Source organism: Lathyrus oleraceus, chromosome 5 (assembly GCF_024323335.1).
Source record: "Lathyrus oleraceus cultivar Zhongwan6 chromosome 5, CAAS_Psat_ZW6_1.0, whole genome shotgun sequence".
Taxonomy (NCBI): Eukaryota; Viridiplantae; Streptophyta; class Magnoliopsida; order Fabales; family Fabaceae; genus Lathyrus; species Lathyrus oleraceus.
In genome coordinates, this window is record NC_066583.1 from 516,201,219 (window position 1) to 516,214,644 (window position 13,426).

Below are 13,426 nucleotides of genomic sequence, written 5' to 3' on the forward strand. Positions count from 1 at the left end.
GACGTGAGGGATGTTAATACCTTTTCCTTGCGTAATTGACTCCCAAACCCGAATTTGGTTGCGAAGACTGTAACACCCTTCTAAAATACCCCAAATATTTAATTAAAATAATAAACATATATCAGAGTAATTATGCAGTTAAGGGTGTCACACAATCATTCACTTCATGTTCCAAAATAACTGTCATGCTCTTTATTTAATCAATTAAACATTTGCATAAATCGCAGCGGATATAAATCAAATCAATCAAAACATGTAACATACTACATGTAAATTGGTTTAACAATCTTTAACAAAATTTAAAAAGGTTCCCTCCCGATGTTACATCTATCAGAGCATGACCCACTAAGGAGACTACACTAGACTCCAAGCATTTGCTTCTACTCAACTCATTTCTCGTTACCTGAAAAATAGTTGTAAGGGTGAGTTCCTCAATCGATATAATAAACATTATAGAATGTAATGTCCTGTTAAGTAATTTAACACATTAATCACCCTAATCACAACATACAATCAGTAACAGCACATCAGCTCACATCATACTCAACATTCCATCACACACAAGTATAATCTCAAATCATACTCTACAACAACACAAACCCACGTATAATATTGGAATACATTCATTCATATTATACGCCATACATACATTATGCAATGAGACTCGACACATGCGGTACCGACTATTCTTGAACATATAGTTCAAGCTCACCGATCCCTCCAGATACGGCTACTAAGCTCACTAGTCCCACTCATTTGAGACCTAGTGACTCACTCACTAATTCCTCACCATGGGAATTAGCTACAGCCCCGAAGGCTAGACTATGCACACTAATCATCTAGCATGCAAACATCAACAACAAACCCACAATGGTTCACTCACTAATTCCTCACCATGGGAATTAGCTACAGCCCCAAAGGCTATGCTATGCACGCTAATCATCTAGCAATGCAGCATCAACAACAATGCACAATGGACATAAGCTCACACTCTAAGCCATACAACAGTCCATTCACAATACAGGCACAATATATATACATTCACATCATTATGCATGCCACCATACATCATCAACACATGTATCAACACATCATTATCATGTAGATCAATTAAACATAGTATTAGCACTCTCTACTAATACCTATACTGCTCAAAACAGCGGGATATAATCCCTATTACATCATACGCCAACATAGGCCAACTCTCAATTATGTACACAACATTAAAAAGCCAATTTTTCCACTCTGCAACAGCGTTAACCAACATAATTCCAGCATTCACCAATCCCAATTAGGGTCAAATAACGGCTTATCACTACCCATTACATATTATCCCATAATACCCATTAATCAACGATAAACCCCCCTTACCTGAGTTAATCCGACAAAATCTCTAAGCTCCAAGCTCTTCTCCAACCTTTGCTCTCTGGTTCTTCCTCTTTGCCCCTTTCTCCTCTTTCACGATCACTTCTCTGTTTTTCACGTCAAAACCTTTTTACTCCAAAATGGCTCTTTTCCTTAATTCCAACATATATATATTTTCCAATAATAATAATAATCCAATAATAATAATAATAAAATTTCCAATTATTTAATTAAATTAATAAATATATTATTAACTCAATTTAAATAATTATTTTATTATTATCGGGGTGTTACAACTCTCCCCCACTAAAAGAGTTTTCGTCCTCGAAAACATACCTCAAGCGAACAACTCTGGGTAAGACTCCTTCATCTTACTCTCCAGTTCCCAAGTCACATTGCCACCTGCTGGTCCTCCCCAAGCTACCTTCACCAAGGCAATCTCTTTACCCCGCAACTGCTTCAACTCTCGACCCTCGATCCTCATAGGTGATGTTTCAACAGTCAGGTTATCTCTCACCTGTACATCATCTACTTGGACTACATGCGACGGATCATGAATGTACCTCCTCAACTGAGACACATGAAAAACCTCATGCAAATTCGCAAGCGACGGCGGTAAAGCGACACGATAGGCTACCTCCCCTATCCTCTCCAAAATCTGATAAGGACCAATAAATCGAGGTGTCAACTTCTTCGACTTCAAAGCTCGACCAACACCAGTTATCGGAGTGACGCGAAGAAACACATGATCTCCCTCTTGGAACTCAAGTGACTTCCTCCTCTTATCATGATAACTCTTCTGACGACTCTGAGCAATTCTCATCTTCTCCTGAATCATCTTAATCTTTTCTGTAGTCTGTTGAACAATCTCTGGTCCAACCACAGCACTCTCGCCGGACTCATACCAACATAACGGTGTCCGACATCTCCTACCATACAAAGCTTCAAACGGTGCCATACCAATGCTCGAATGAAAACTATTGTTGTAGGTAAACTCAATCAAAGGCAAATAACAATCCCAAGCACCTCCCTTCTCCAAAACACAAGCCCTTAAAAGATCCTCTAGTGACTGAATCGTCCTCTCAGTCTGACCATCAGTCTGCGGATGATATGCAGAACTCAATCTCAGCTTAGTTCCCAAAGCCCTCTGCAAACCTTCCCAGAACTTCGATGTAAATCTAGGATCTCTGTCCGAAACAATACTCGACGGAATACCATGCAAGCTTACAATCTTCTCAATATACAACTCAGCTAATCTCTCTAACGGATAATCCATTCTAATCGGAATGAAATGAGCCGACTTCGTCAATCTATCCACAATCACCCAAATGGCTTCAAAATTCTTATTTGTCCTCGGCAAACCAGAAACAAAGTCCATACTGATACTATCCCACTTCCACTCTGGAATAGCCAACGGTTGCATTAGCCCAGACGGCTTCTGATGCTCAATCTTTGACTTCTGACAAGTCAAACAGGAATAAACAAAACTCGCAATTTCTCTTTTCATTCCCGGCCACCAAAATAACTTTTTCAAATCATGATACATCTTCGTAGCTCTAGGATGAATACTCAAGCCACTACGATGTCCTTCTTCCAGAATACTCTTCTTAAGTTCGGTAACATCCGGAATGCACACCCGATTACCAAATTTCAAAACACCATTTTCATCAACTCTGAATTCACCACCTTGGCCTTGATTCACTAAAGTCAACTTATCAACCAAAAGCATATCGGACTTCTGACCCTCTCTAATCTCATCCAAAATACCACTCGTTAACTTCAACATTCCCAATTTAACACTATTGTGAGTACTCTCACACACCAAGCTCAAGTCTCTAAACTGCTCAATTAAATCCAATTCCTTAACCATTAACATAGACATATGCAATGATTTCCGACTCAATGCATCAGCTACTACATTTGCTTTACCCGGATGGTAATTCAAACCAAAGTCATAATCCTTCAGAAATTCTAACCATCTCCTCTGTCTCATATTCAGTTCTTTCTGATCGAACAAATACTTTAAACTTTTATGGTCACTGAAAACCTCAAATCTTGACCCATACAAGTAATGCCTCCATAACTTCAGAACAAATACCACAGCTGCCAACTCTAAATCGTGCGTCGGATAGTTCCTCTCATGAACCCTCAGCTGTCTCGAAGCATAAGCTATAACCTGCTTATTCTGCATCAACACACCACCCAAACCCAACAATGAAGCATCACAGTAAACCTCAAATGGTTCCGACGAACTCGGTAATATCAGAATAGGAGCAGTAGTCAACCTTCTCTTTAACTCTTGGAAACCTTCTTCACATTTTGAGTCCCAAACAAACGCTTGCCCCTTTCTAGTCAACATCGTCAACGGTAACGCCAACTTAGAAAATCCCTCAATAAACTTCCTATAATAACCAGCCAAACCAAGGAAACTTCGAATCTCAGCAACAGACTTCGGAGCTTCCCACTTAGATACCGCTTCTATCTTAGAAGGATCAACAGCAACACCACCTCTTGAAATCACATGACCAAGAAAACTAACTTCTCCTAACCAAAATTCACATTTAGAGAGTTTAGCAAATAACTTCTTTTCTCGTAGGACTTCTAAAACCACTCTCAAATGCTCAGCATGTTCTTCTTCAGATTTCGAATACACCAAAATGTCATCAATAAACACCACAACAAACTGGTCTAGGTACGGATGGAAAATCCTATTCATATACTCCATGAATACTCCAGGCGCATTAGTCACACCAAAAGGCATTACAGAATACTCATAATGTCCATACCTTGTTCTGAAAGCAGTCTTCTGAATATCCTCAGTTTTCACACGTATCTGATGATACCCAGATCTCAAATCTATCTTGCTGAACACACTCGCACCAACCAACTGATCCATCAAATCATCAATTCTCGGCAAAGGATACCGATTCTTGATCGTCACTTTATTCAGTTGCCTATAGTCCACACACAACCTCATAGTACCTTCTTTCTTCTTAACCAATAACACTGGTGCACCCCACGGTGACACACTCGGACGAATAAATTTCTTATCCAACAGATCTTCCAACTGACTCTTCAATTCAGCTAACTCAACAGCAGACATACGGTACGGAGCCATCGATATTGGCCTAGTACCAGGTACCAAATCAATCGAGAACTCAACTTCACGCTCTGGCGGCAATTCATTCACTTCTTCCGGAAACACATCAGGGAAATCGCACACCACGGCTAGATCGCCAATCACTAGTTTATCTTTAGCCTCCAAGGTCGCTAACAGCATAAACAACTCTGCCCCCATCCGCTACTTCCTCATTCACCTGCCTGGCTGATAGGAACAAACTCTTTCCTTCCTCCACCTCAGGAAATATCACAGTCTTCTCAAAACAGTTGATAGAAACTCGGTTAAACACCAACCAGTTCATACCCAAGATAACATCAATCTGCACTAGTGGAAGACACACAAGGTCTATCCCAAAGTCTCTACCAAAAATACTCAAAGGACAATTCAAACAAACTGAAGTAGTAGTCACTGAACCCTTCGCAGGAGTATCAATCACCATACTTCCAAGCATATCAGATATCTCTAACTTAAGTTTCACAGCACAATCCAAAGATATAAAGGAATGAGTAGCACCGGTGTCAATAATAGCTACAAGAGGAAAGCCATTAATATAACACGTACCTCGGATCAGACGATCATCTGCAGAAGTCTCAGAACCCGATAAAGCAAAGACCTTGCCTCCTGACTGATTCTCTTTCTTCGGCTTAGGACACTGTGGACTGATATGACCCAACTCTCCACAGTTGAAACAAGTTACAGTCTTCAACCGACACTCTGCAGCCAAATGACCACCTTTTCCACACTTGAAACACTTCATCTCAGTACTGGTACACTCATGGACACGATGTCCAGCCCGACCACATCTATAACACTTAGCAGGGGCACTAGAGTCTCCCCCACTAGGCCTCTTCATCCCACTCTGCTTTTGGAAACCTTTGCCAGCTGCATACGGTTTTCCACGATCATTCTGATTCTTGCCTTTCCTATCAACTCTCTGTTGATAGCTCTCTGCTCTGGCTTTGGAATCCTGTTCAAAAATCCTGCAACAGTCAACCAAGTCAGAAAACACTCTGATCCGCTGATATCCAATAGCCTGTTTGATCTCGGGACGCAACCCGTTCTCAACTTCACACATTTCGAAAATTCTCCAGCAGCCTCATTATAGGGAGTGTAATACTTCGACAGCTCTGTGAACTTAGCAGCATACTCAGTAACAGACCGATTGCCCTGCTTCAATTCCAAAAACTCTATCTCTTTCTTTCCTCTAACATCCTCTGGAAAGTACTTCCTCAGGAATCTCTCCCTGAATACAGCCCAAGTGATCTCAGTATTCCCAGCAGATTCCAACTCAGTGCGGGTAGCAACCCACCAATCATCTGCTTCCTCTGACAGCATATGCGTACCGAACCTGACCTTCTGGTTATCGGCACACTCAGTCACTCGGAAGATCCTCTCGATCTCCTTCAACCACTTCTGAGCGCCATCTGGATCGTATGCTCCCTTGAACATTGGAGGATTGTTCTTCTGGAACTCACTCAGTTGACGAGCAGCTCCCATTCCCACAACATTCGGATTTCCTCCAAGTACTCCAGCTAGCATACCCAGAGCCTCAGCAATTGCAGCATCATCTCTACCTCTTCCAGCCATCTCTATTCTGAAAACCCAACAAGCTAAAACAATAAGTACTGATAGGGTTACACAACACCTATCCCGTACAGGGAAAACAGAATAATTACGACTCGACTCGACCGACTATGCTCTGATACCACTAATGTAACACCCTTCTAAAATACCCCAAATATTTAATTAAAATAATAAACATATATCAGAGTAATTATGCAGTTAAGGGTGTCACACAATCATTCACTTCATGTTCCAAAATAACTGTCATGCTCTTTATTTAATCAATTAAACATTTGCATAAATCGCAGCGGATATAAATCAAATCAATCAAAACATGTAACATACTACATGTAAATTGGTTTAACAATCTTTAACAAAATTTAAAAAGGTTCCCTCCCGATGTTACATCTATCAGAGCATGACCCACTAAGGAGACTACACTAGACTCCAAGCATTTGCTTCTACTCAACTCATTTCTCGTTACCTGAAAAATAGTTGTAAGGGTGAGTTCCTCAATCGATATAATAAGCATTATAGAATGTAATGTCCTGTTAAGTAATTTAACACATTAATCACCCTAATCACAACATACAATCAGTAACAGCACATCAGCTCACATCATACTCAACATTCCATCACACACAAGTATAATCTCAAATCATACTCTACAACAACACAAACCCACGTATAATATTGGAATACATCCATTCATATTATACGCCATACATACATTATACAATGAGACTCGACACATGCGGTACCGACTATTCTTGAACATATAGTTCAAGCTCACCGATCCCTCCAGATACGGCTACTAAGCTCACTAGTCCCACTCATTTGAGACCTAGTGACTCACTCACTAATTCCTCACCATGGGAATTAGCTACAGCCCCGAAGGCTAGACTATGCACACTAATCATCTAGCATGCAAACATCAACAACAAACCCACAATGGTTCACTCACTAATTCCTCACCATGGGAATTAGCTACAGCCCCAAAGGCTATGCTATGCACGCTAATCATCTAGCAATGCAGCATCAACAACAATGCACAATGGATATAAGCTCACACTCTAAGCCATACAACAGTCCATTCACAATACAGGCACAATATATATACATTCACATCATTATGCATGCCACCATACATCATCAACACATGTATCAACACATCATTATCATGTAGATCAATTAAACATAGTATTAGCACTCTCTACTAATACCTATACTGCTCAAAACAGCGGGATATAATCCCTATTACATCATACGCCAACATAGGCCAACTCTCAATTATGTACACAACATTAAAAAGCCAATTTTTCCACTCTGCAACAGCGTTAACCAACGTAATTCCAGCATTCACCAATCCCAATTAGGGTCAAATAACGGCTTATCACTACCCATTACATATTATCCCATAATACCCATTAATCGACGATAAACCCCCCTTACCTGAGTTAATCCGGCAAAATCTCTAAGCTCCAAGCTCTTCTCCAACCTTTGCTCTCTGGTTCTTCCTCTTTGCCCCTTTCTCCTCTTTCACGATCACTTCTCTGTTTTTCACGTCAAAACCTTTTTACTCCAAAATGGCTCTTTTCCTTAATTCCAACATATATATATTTTCCAATAATAATAATAATCCAATAATAATAATAATAAAATTTCCAATTATTTAATTAAATTAATAAATATATTATTAACTCAATTTAAATAATTATTTTATTATTATCGGGGTGTTACAAAGACAATTTTACTCTTTTAAATGTTTTATCGATGTTTTCATTTTCCTTCATTGGAATAAATAAAGTTCGATGGAGACTATGCTCAGACTATTTTCCGCGAGCGCACAATATGCTTTATGAAGGATCGTATTTTTTGAGGTACGATAGCTGACGACTCTGCTAGGGACCTATGCTCCAAGAAAGAGAGGGTCAAGCTTAATTTAGTTCGATTTGCGATGAATGTTAGCTTTGACTTTTTGTTTTCTTATATCTTATTTACCTCATTGTATTGTTGCTACTTGATATCAACTATGGTCCTTTGATACTATTGGTAATCTTTGATCATTGGCACTTTGTGAGATAGGATATCTACCAGAGTCTAAGGAAATCCATAGGATTTTAAGATAATGGTTGTGTAGTATTGGCCCGCAAGGTATCTTCATCGTTTGGGACGATACGAAGACCCATCCTAGAGTAGATTCTATTGGAGATGTTATTGTTCGACGAGCCTTCGTTACTGCGATAATATTTTCAAGTTTGATCGATGAATCTAGGGACCTTTTAGATCCTTGGAGTCGATGGTTGTGTAGTATTGGTCCACGAGGTATTTTTCTTGTTAGGGACGATACAAAGACCTCGCCTAGAAGAGATCCTCTTGAGGGTTCTCCTGTTTAGGAATGAGACAAATATCAGGAATGAGACAAATATCAGTGAGATTGATATCAGCCAACACAATATCTTTCTTCCAAATTTGATGAATGAAAGTAGAGATATTCTCATTAGTATGCTCCCAAGTGTGCTGATAGAAACCTGCAGAAAAACCATCAGGGCCAGGAGATTTCCAAGCCTCTATGTCAAACAAGACTTTTTTTAATCTCTGTAGTGTGCAACTCAACTTCTAATGAATTTAAGACACTAATATTAAGAATATGAAATTTGTGCTTCGTATCCAACCAGACTGCAATACTTATCTCAGAAGTAAAAAGATTTTTGAAATGACTTTGAACATATCTTTTATGGTTTCCCTATCTTCAATCTAATTATATTGAGGTCTTTAAGCATGTTGATCACTTTTCTGCGCCTCCTTTGCATAACTCTAGTATGGTAGAAATGAGTGTTACGGTCCCCGTCCACCAACCAATTGACTTTACCCCTTTGGAACTAAGTGAGTTCTTCTTGATACAAAATTTTACTAAGCTTAAGTTGAAGCTTCTTCTCCAGGGAAAGCAACCCCTCATGATCCCTCCCATCTTGCCTTGCAGCCTGTTGATGATATGGTTTTTCTGTTTTCTAATACTACCAAGGGTGTGAAGATTCCACTATAAAGCATTAACTTTAAAAGACTCTAAGTTACGCAACAAGGGGTTATTAATATTCCAGGAAGATTTCAATAAATTATCAAATGAGTCTTCAATAAGCCAGACACACTCGAATTTGATGGATTTCGGCACCCTTCTAAGATCATTATCAACCAAAGTAAGAAGCACAGGATGATGGTCAAAAAATCCCATCCTATGCAGAACCTTAACATGAGCTTCGAGTAGGAGTTTCTCCAAACAGCATTGCAAAGAACCATATCATAACTGTTAATATGATGTTGTTAGCAATGGAAGCAAGCTCATTCCAAAGCTCCATTTTTCTATCTTTCAAAGGACTGGCATAAACAGCGGATAAGTAGCATATTTTACCATCATCATTAGTAACTTTGGTATGAAAGAATCACGTTTTCATCACTGACGTTGGATAGCATAACACTATTAGTAGGATAAGGATCAAATTTAGGACTCAGTTGCTGCAAGTTGGTTTTTTGGCCATGTTAGTTTTCATTGTTGAGATTGGAAATGACAACTTGGGAGATAATGTTTTGAATCTCTTTAAGAATATCTTTAACTGACTCTTCCTCCAATAACCTATCCAATTCCTCCTTGGTTTTAACCCAAGCTTGATCTTTTTCCTTGCACTTGGTAATTCTTTTTTAGGCGACAACCAGATGTTTATCATAATTCTTGTCTTTTTTGGATTTCCCCACCTAACTTCTCTTATTGGAGTGTTTAATATGACCTTTTGAGGTTTTAGTATTCTCCAAGGTGTTCCAACTCAAAACCTTGTTACTGCTAATATTGTTTCCAACAACCACATTGGTTTCCTACTGAATATTGACAGAAGTCTCATTTGTGGGATCGTGTTCCTCAGGTTGATCTTCTTTAACCAGAGCTTGAAATCTAGAGCCTTTCTTGAGAGACAAATCCTTTCTCCTTTTCTCTGTAAGATCAACACTAAGGTTATCTTGCTTAGTTCCTCTTCCCCTCTTGGTCTTCTGGACAATGTTCTAGGGTCCTATTGCACTCCCCTGCTTGCCAACTTGCTTCTCTAGAGAATAATTTTTAGGAGGATTGACCTTTAGCCCTCCATCTTTGATAGTGCTTTTCCCTTTCTGAGACTAACATCCTTCATATGTGTGACCATACTTTCCACAATGAAGGAAAATCAGGTGCAAACCTTCATATTCAACTTTAAAATGACGACCTTTAATTGCAAACATCGCCAAAAGAGGTTTAGTAAGATCCACTTGAATGCACAATCTAGAGTACTTCCCCCTTTCTCTGGACAACGTATTTTTATAAACTTTTATGGCTTTACCAATCCTATTACCAATAAAAGTAAGCACACACTGATCATAGTACTCAATAGGAAGCCCTGAATTCGAACCCACACAGCAAGTTGATTGATTGTGTCTTTAATCGGCCAAAAATTAGGGCTTCACTCGTGCATTGTAAGCTAGTGTCATAAATTAACCGAGGGCCTTCAAGAAGCACGATCTCTTTATCTTCCTGATTTATGAATGTTGTAGCGGTAAATTCATGACCATCAAGCTATGGATAGACTTAACGTCAATAAAACCAGAGTCGCCACCGTATTTTTATTGTTTCCAAAGGAAAAAGGAAAAGTACGAACAAAACCCAAAGATAAGAAGTTTTCAAATCAAAACTAATAAAATGCCAGAGATTACAGGTAAGGGGATTGGTTACATAGAGGGAAGGTGTTAGCACCCAAAGTGTCCTAGGTACTCCTAGGGAGCCCTTTTTTATGTGTGCATGTGTTTTTGGTGTAAATGATGTTTGAGAAAGATAGAGTGAGGGGATGAGAAAATAATTCATTGATTATATTTTTGTGTTTGGCAAGACCTTCGGACTTGTGCCTACGTACCAACATAAAATGAGGGATCAAAACCTCGTAGTTCGTGGTAAAAATTTCAAAGTTGGTGAATTGCTTTTAACAAAAGTTTAAATGAAAAGGCACAAAGGGCCAAAATATTTGAATGGGGTTGTTAGTCCTTTTTGTCTTTTGAAATTTTAAGTCAATATGATTAAGTTTATTTACAAATTTGATTTAAGAAAAAGTTTTAAAAATTCAATGGCATAAGGCCAAAGTTTCTAATCATTAAAATAAGGTCTAAGTTTAAAATCACAAGCAAAGAAAGTTTTTGAAAAGGGGGAGAGATTTTGAAATTTAAGAAGGTGGGAAGAGATGAAAAGGCTATCCTAAGCACAAATTTAAAAGTTAAGAGTTGAAAAGATATGACTAATGGGATGTAATCCAACAAACAAGAATATCATATAGAAAACTCACTTTTTCTTTGGACTTTGAATCAAATAATAATCAATGAGTAATTAGCAATATCCAGACATTATGAAGATCAAGACATCAAATAAATATAGCCACATCCAAGCAAGTAATCCCAAAAGCTAGCAGTCTTCTTTGTCTTGTCATGTATCAGATGAAACATTCTTTGATCAACTCACAACAAAGCATCAGACACGGGGTCAAAATAACAATTAGCACAAAGACAGAGTAGCAGATGAATTCAAACAAGATCCAAGGCTTGCATCAGATGAAGGCTCACTTCACAATAGTTCAATCTAAAAAATATTGGCATTGACCAAGTCCTTTTTGCATAAGGAATGTCGCCTAATCCGAAGTCCAAGAGCTCAAATCAAGATCAACAGTCCACCAGATGTTTTTTTAGGGTTTTTGTTATTATTAGAGGTCTTAAGGTCCTAAGACCACAAATAAAAATTAAAGTACACAAACAATATATACAATCATAAGATATGGCTCAAATGAGCAAAGTAAAAATGACATAAACATAAACAAGTTAAATGAAATGTAAATGACAATGAATGATGAATGACTGAAATTTAAGTTGCATAAAGTAAATGACTTGAAAGTAAACCAATATTAATAAGAATTAGTTTAATGTTAGTCAAAGGTTAGTCAAGTGTTAGTGGTGTTTTTAATTGATTAAGTCATTCTTTGGAGAACACTCAACCATCCATTCACAAATATGAATCCTTAAACCAAGACATCTTCCATGAGAAGGGCTCCAACTCGAATAATTCAACAAGTATGCCACTAACTCTCATGAAAGGAAAAAAGGTCAAGTCTCCATACAATACCATGAATAATGAGAGACATAAAATCTCACTTACTAGAATGTTATGCCATTAGGGTCAAATTTTACTCTATGTTAAGTAATCGTAATTGGACTTATATAGAAGTCACAACTATCTGAGGTCGGACAATAAAAATATAGGTGTTAATGCATGTTAGATATTTGGTATGAAGAACCAAACTCCTAAAACATACCACACACTAAAATAAAAGATCAAGAGGGAGAGACTTATCTCAATCATACTTGTATTGATTCATTTGATACAAGGTCATTGATGAACCAATTAGCCTTGAGACGTTAGAGATTTCATTGGTCAAAATGAGGGAATGGGAAAGAATGGGGATGAAGATAGAAACACAAATTGACCAAGGGAGGATTTTATCAAATCAAAATCATTCATTCATTTTGGGAGATGAAATGTACATTTCATCAATCCCCTAAATCCAATGGTTTTGATCCAACAAAACTCAAATTAACCTTGACCAAGGCCCAAACAGAAAGACATACATCACAAGACCATAAAAATGACTCAACATAATTTTTAAACATTTAATCAATTAAAAATGAATTAAAATATAATTTAATTTGGTCAAAACCTAAAATCTCTTCAAAACACCAAATAAATGGCCAAGAGATTTATCCTAGGTCAAACAATGTCAAAGGACCTTAGACAAAAAAATCATGATTTTTGAAAAGTCATAAGTATTTTTAAACAATTAAAAATATGCACAAAAAAATTTAATTCATAAAAAAATATCAAAATTAATCCAAAAAATGATTTTAATTCAGAATATGAAAGAGAAAAATATTTAAAGATTTTTGGTGAAAGACCCATATTTTTTGGATTAAAAATGAAATTGATATGAATTAAACAAAATAAAAGGATTAAACGTAGAATCAGAAATTAAAATAAAATAAGAAAAAATAAGGGCCATCAGATCTCCTTCATTAATTGAGGTGGCAAATCTGATGGCCAGTGCGTTCCATGGTGGTCATCAGTCAGTGTGTTGTACGCATGGTAATTCAAACCAAAGGTCCATATTAGAACATTCAAACATGATCAGATGGCCAGGAAGTGTGACAACACACCACCGGAGTTAGGGCTCCAGTCATCTTCTCCGGTGACCTCCACCGAACTGGTCCAACTTCACCTCAATGGAAAATGTAAAACAAGGACATTATTTCAAAGTGAAAATGCTCAGG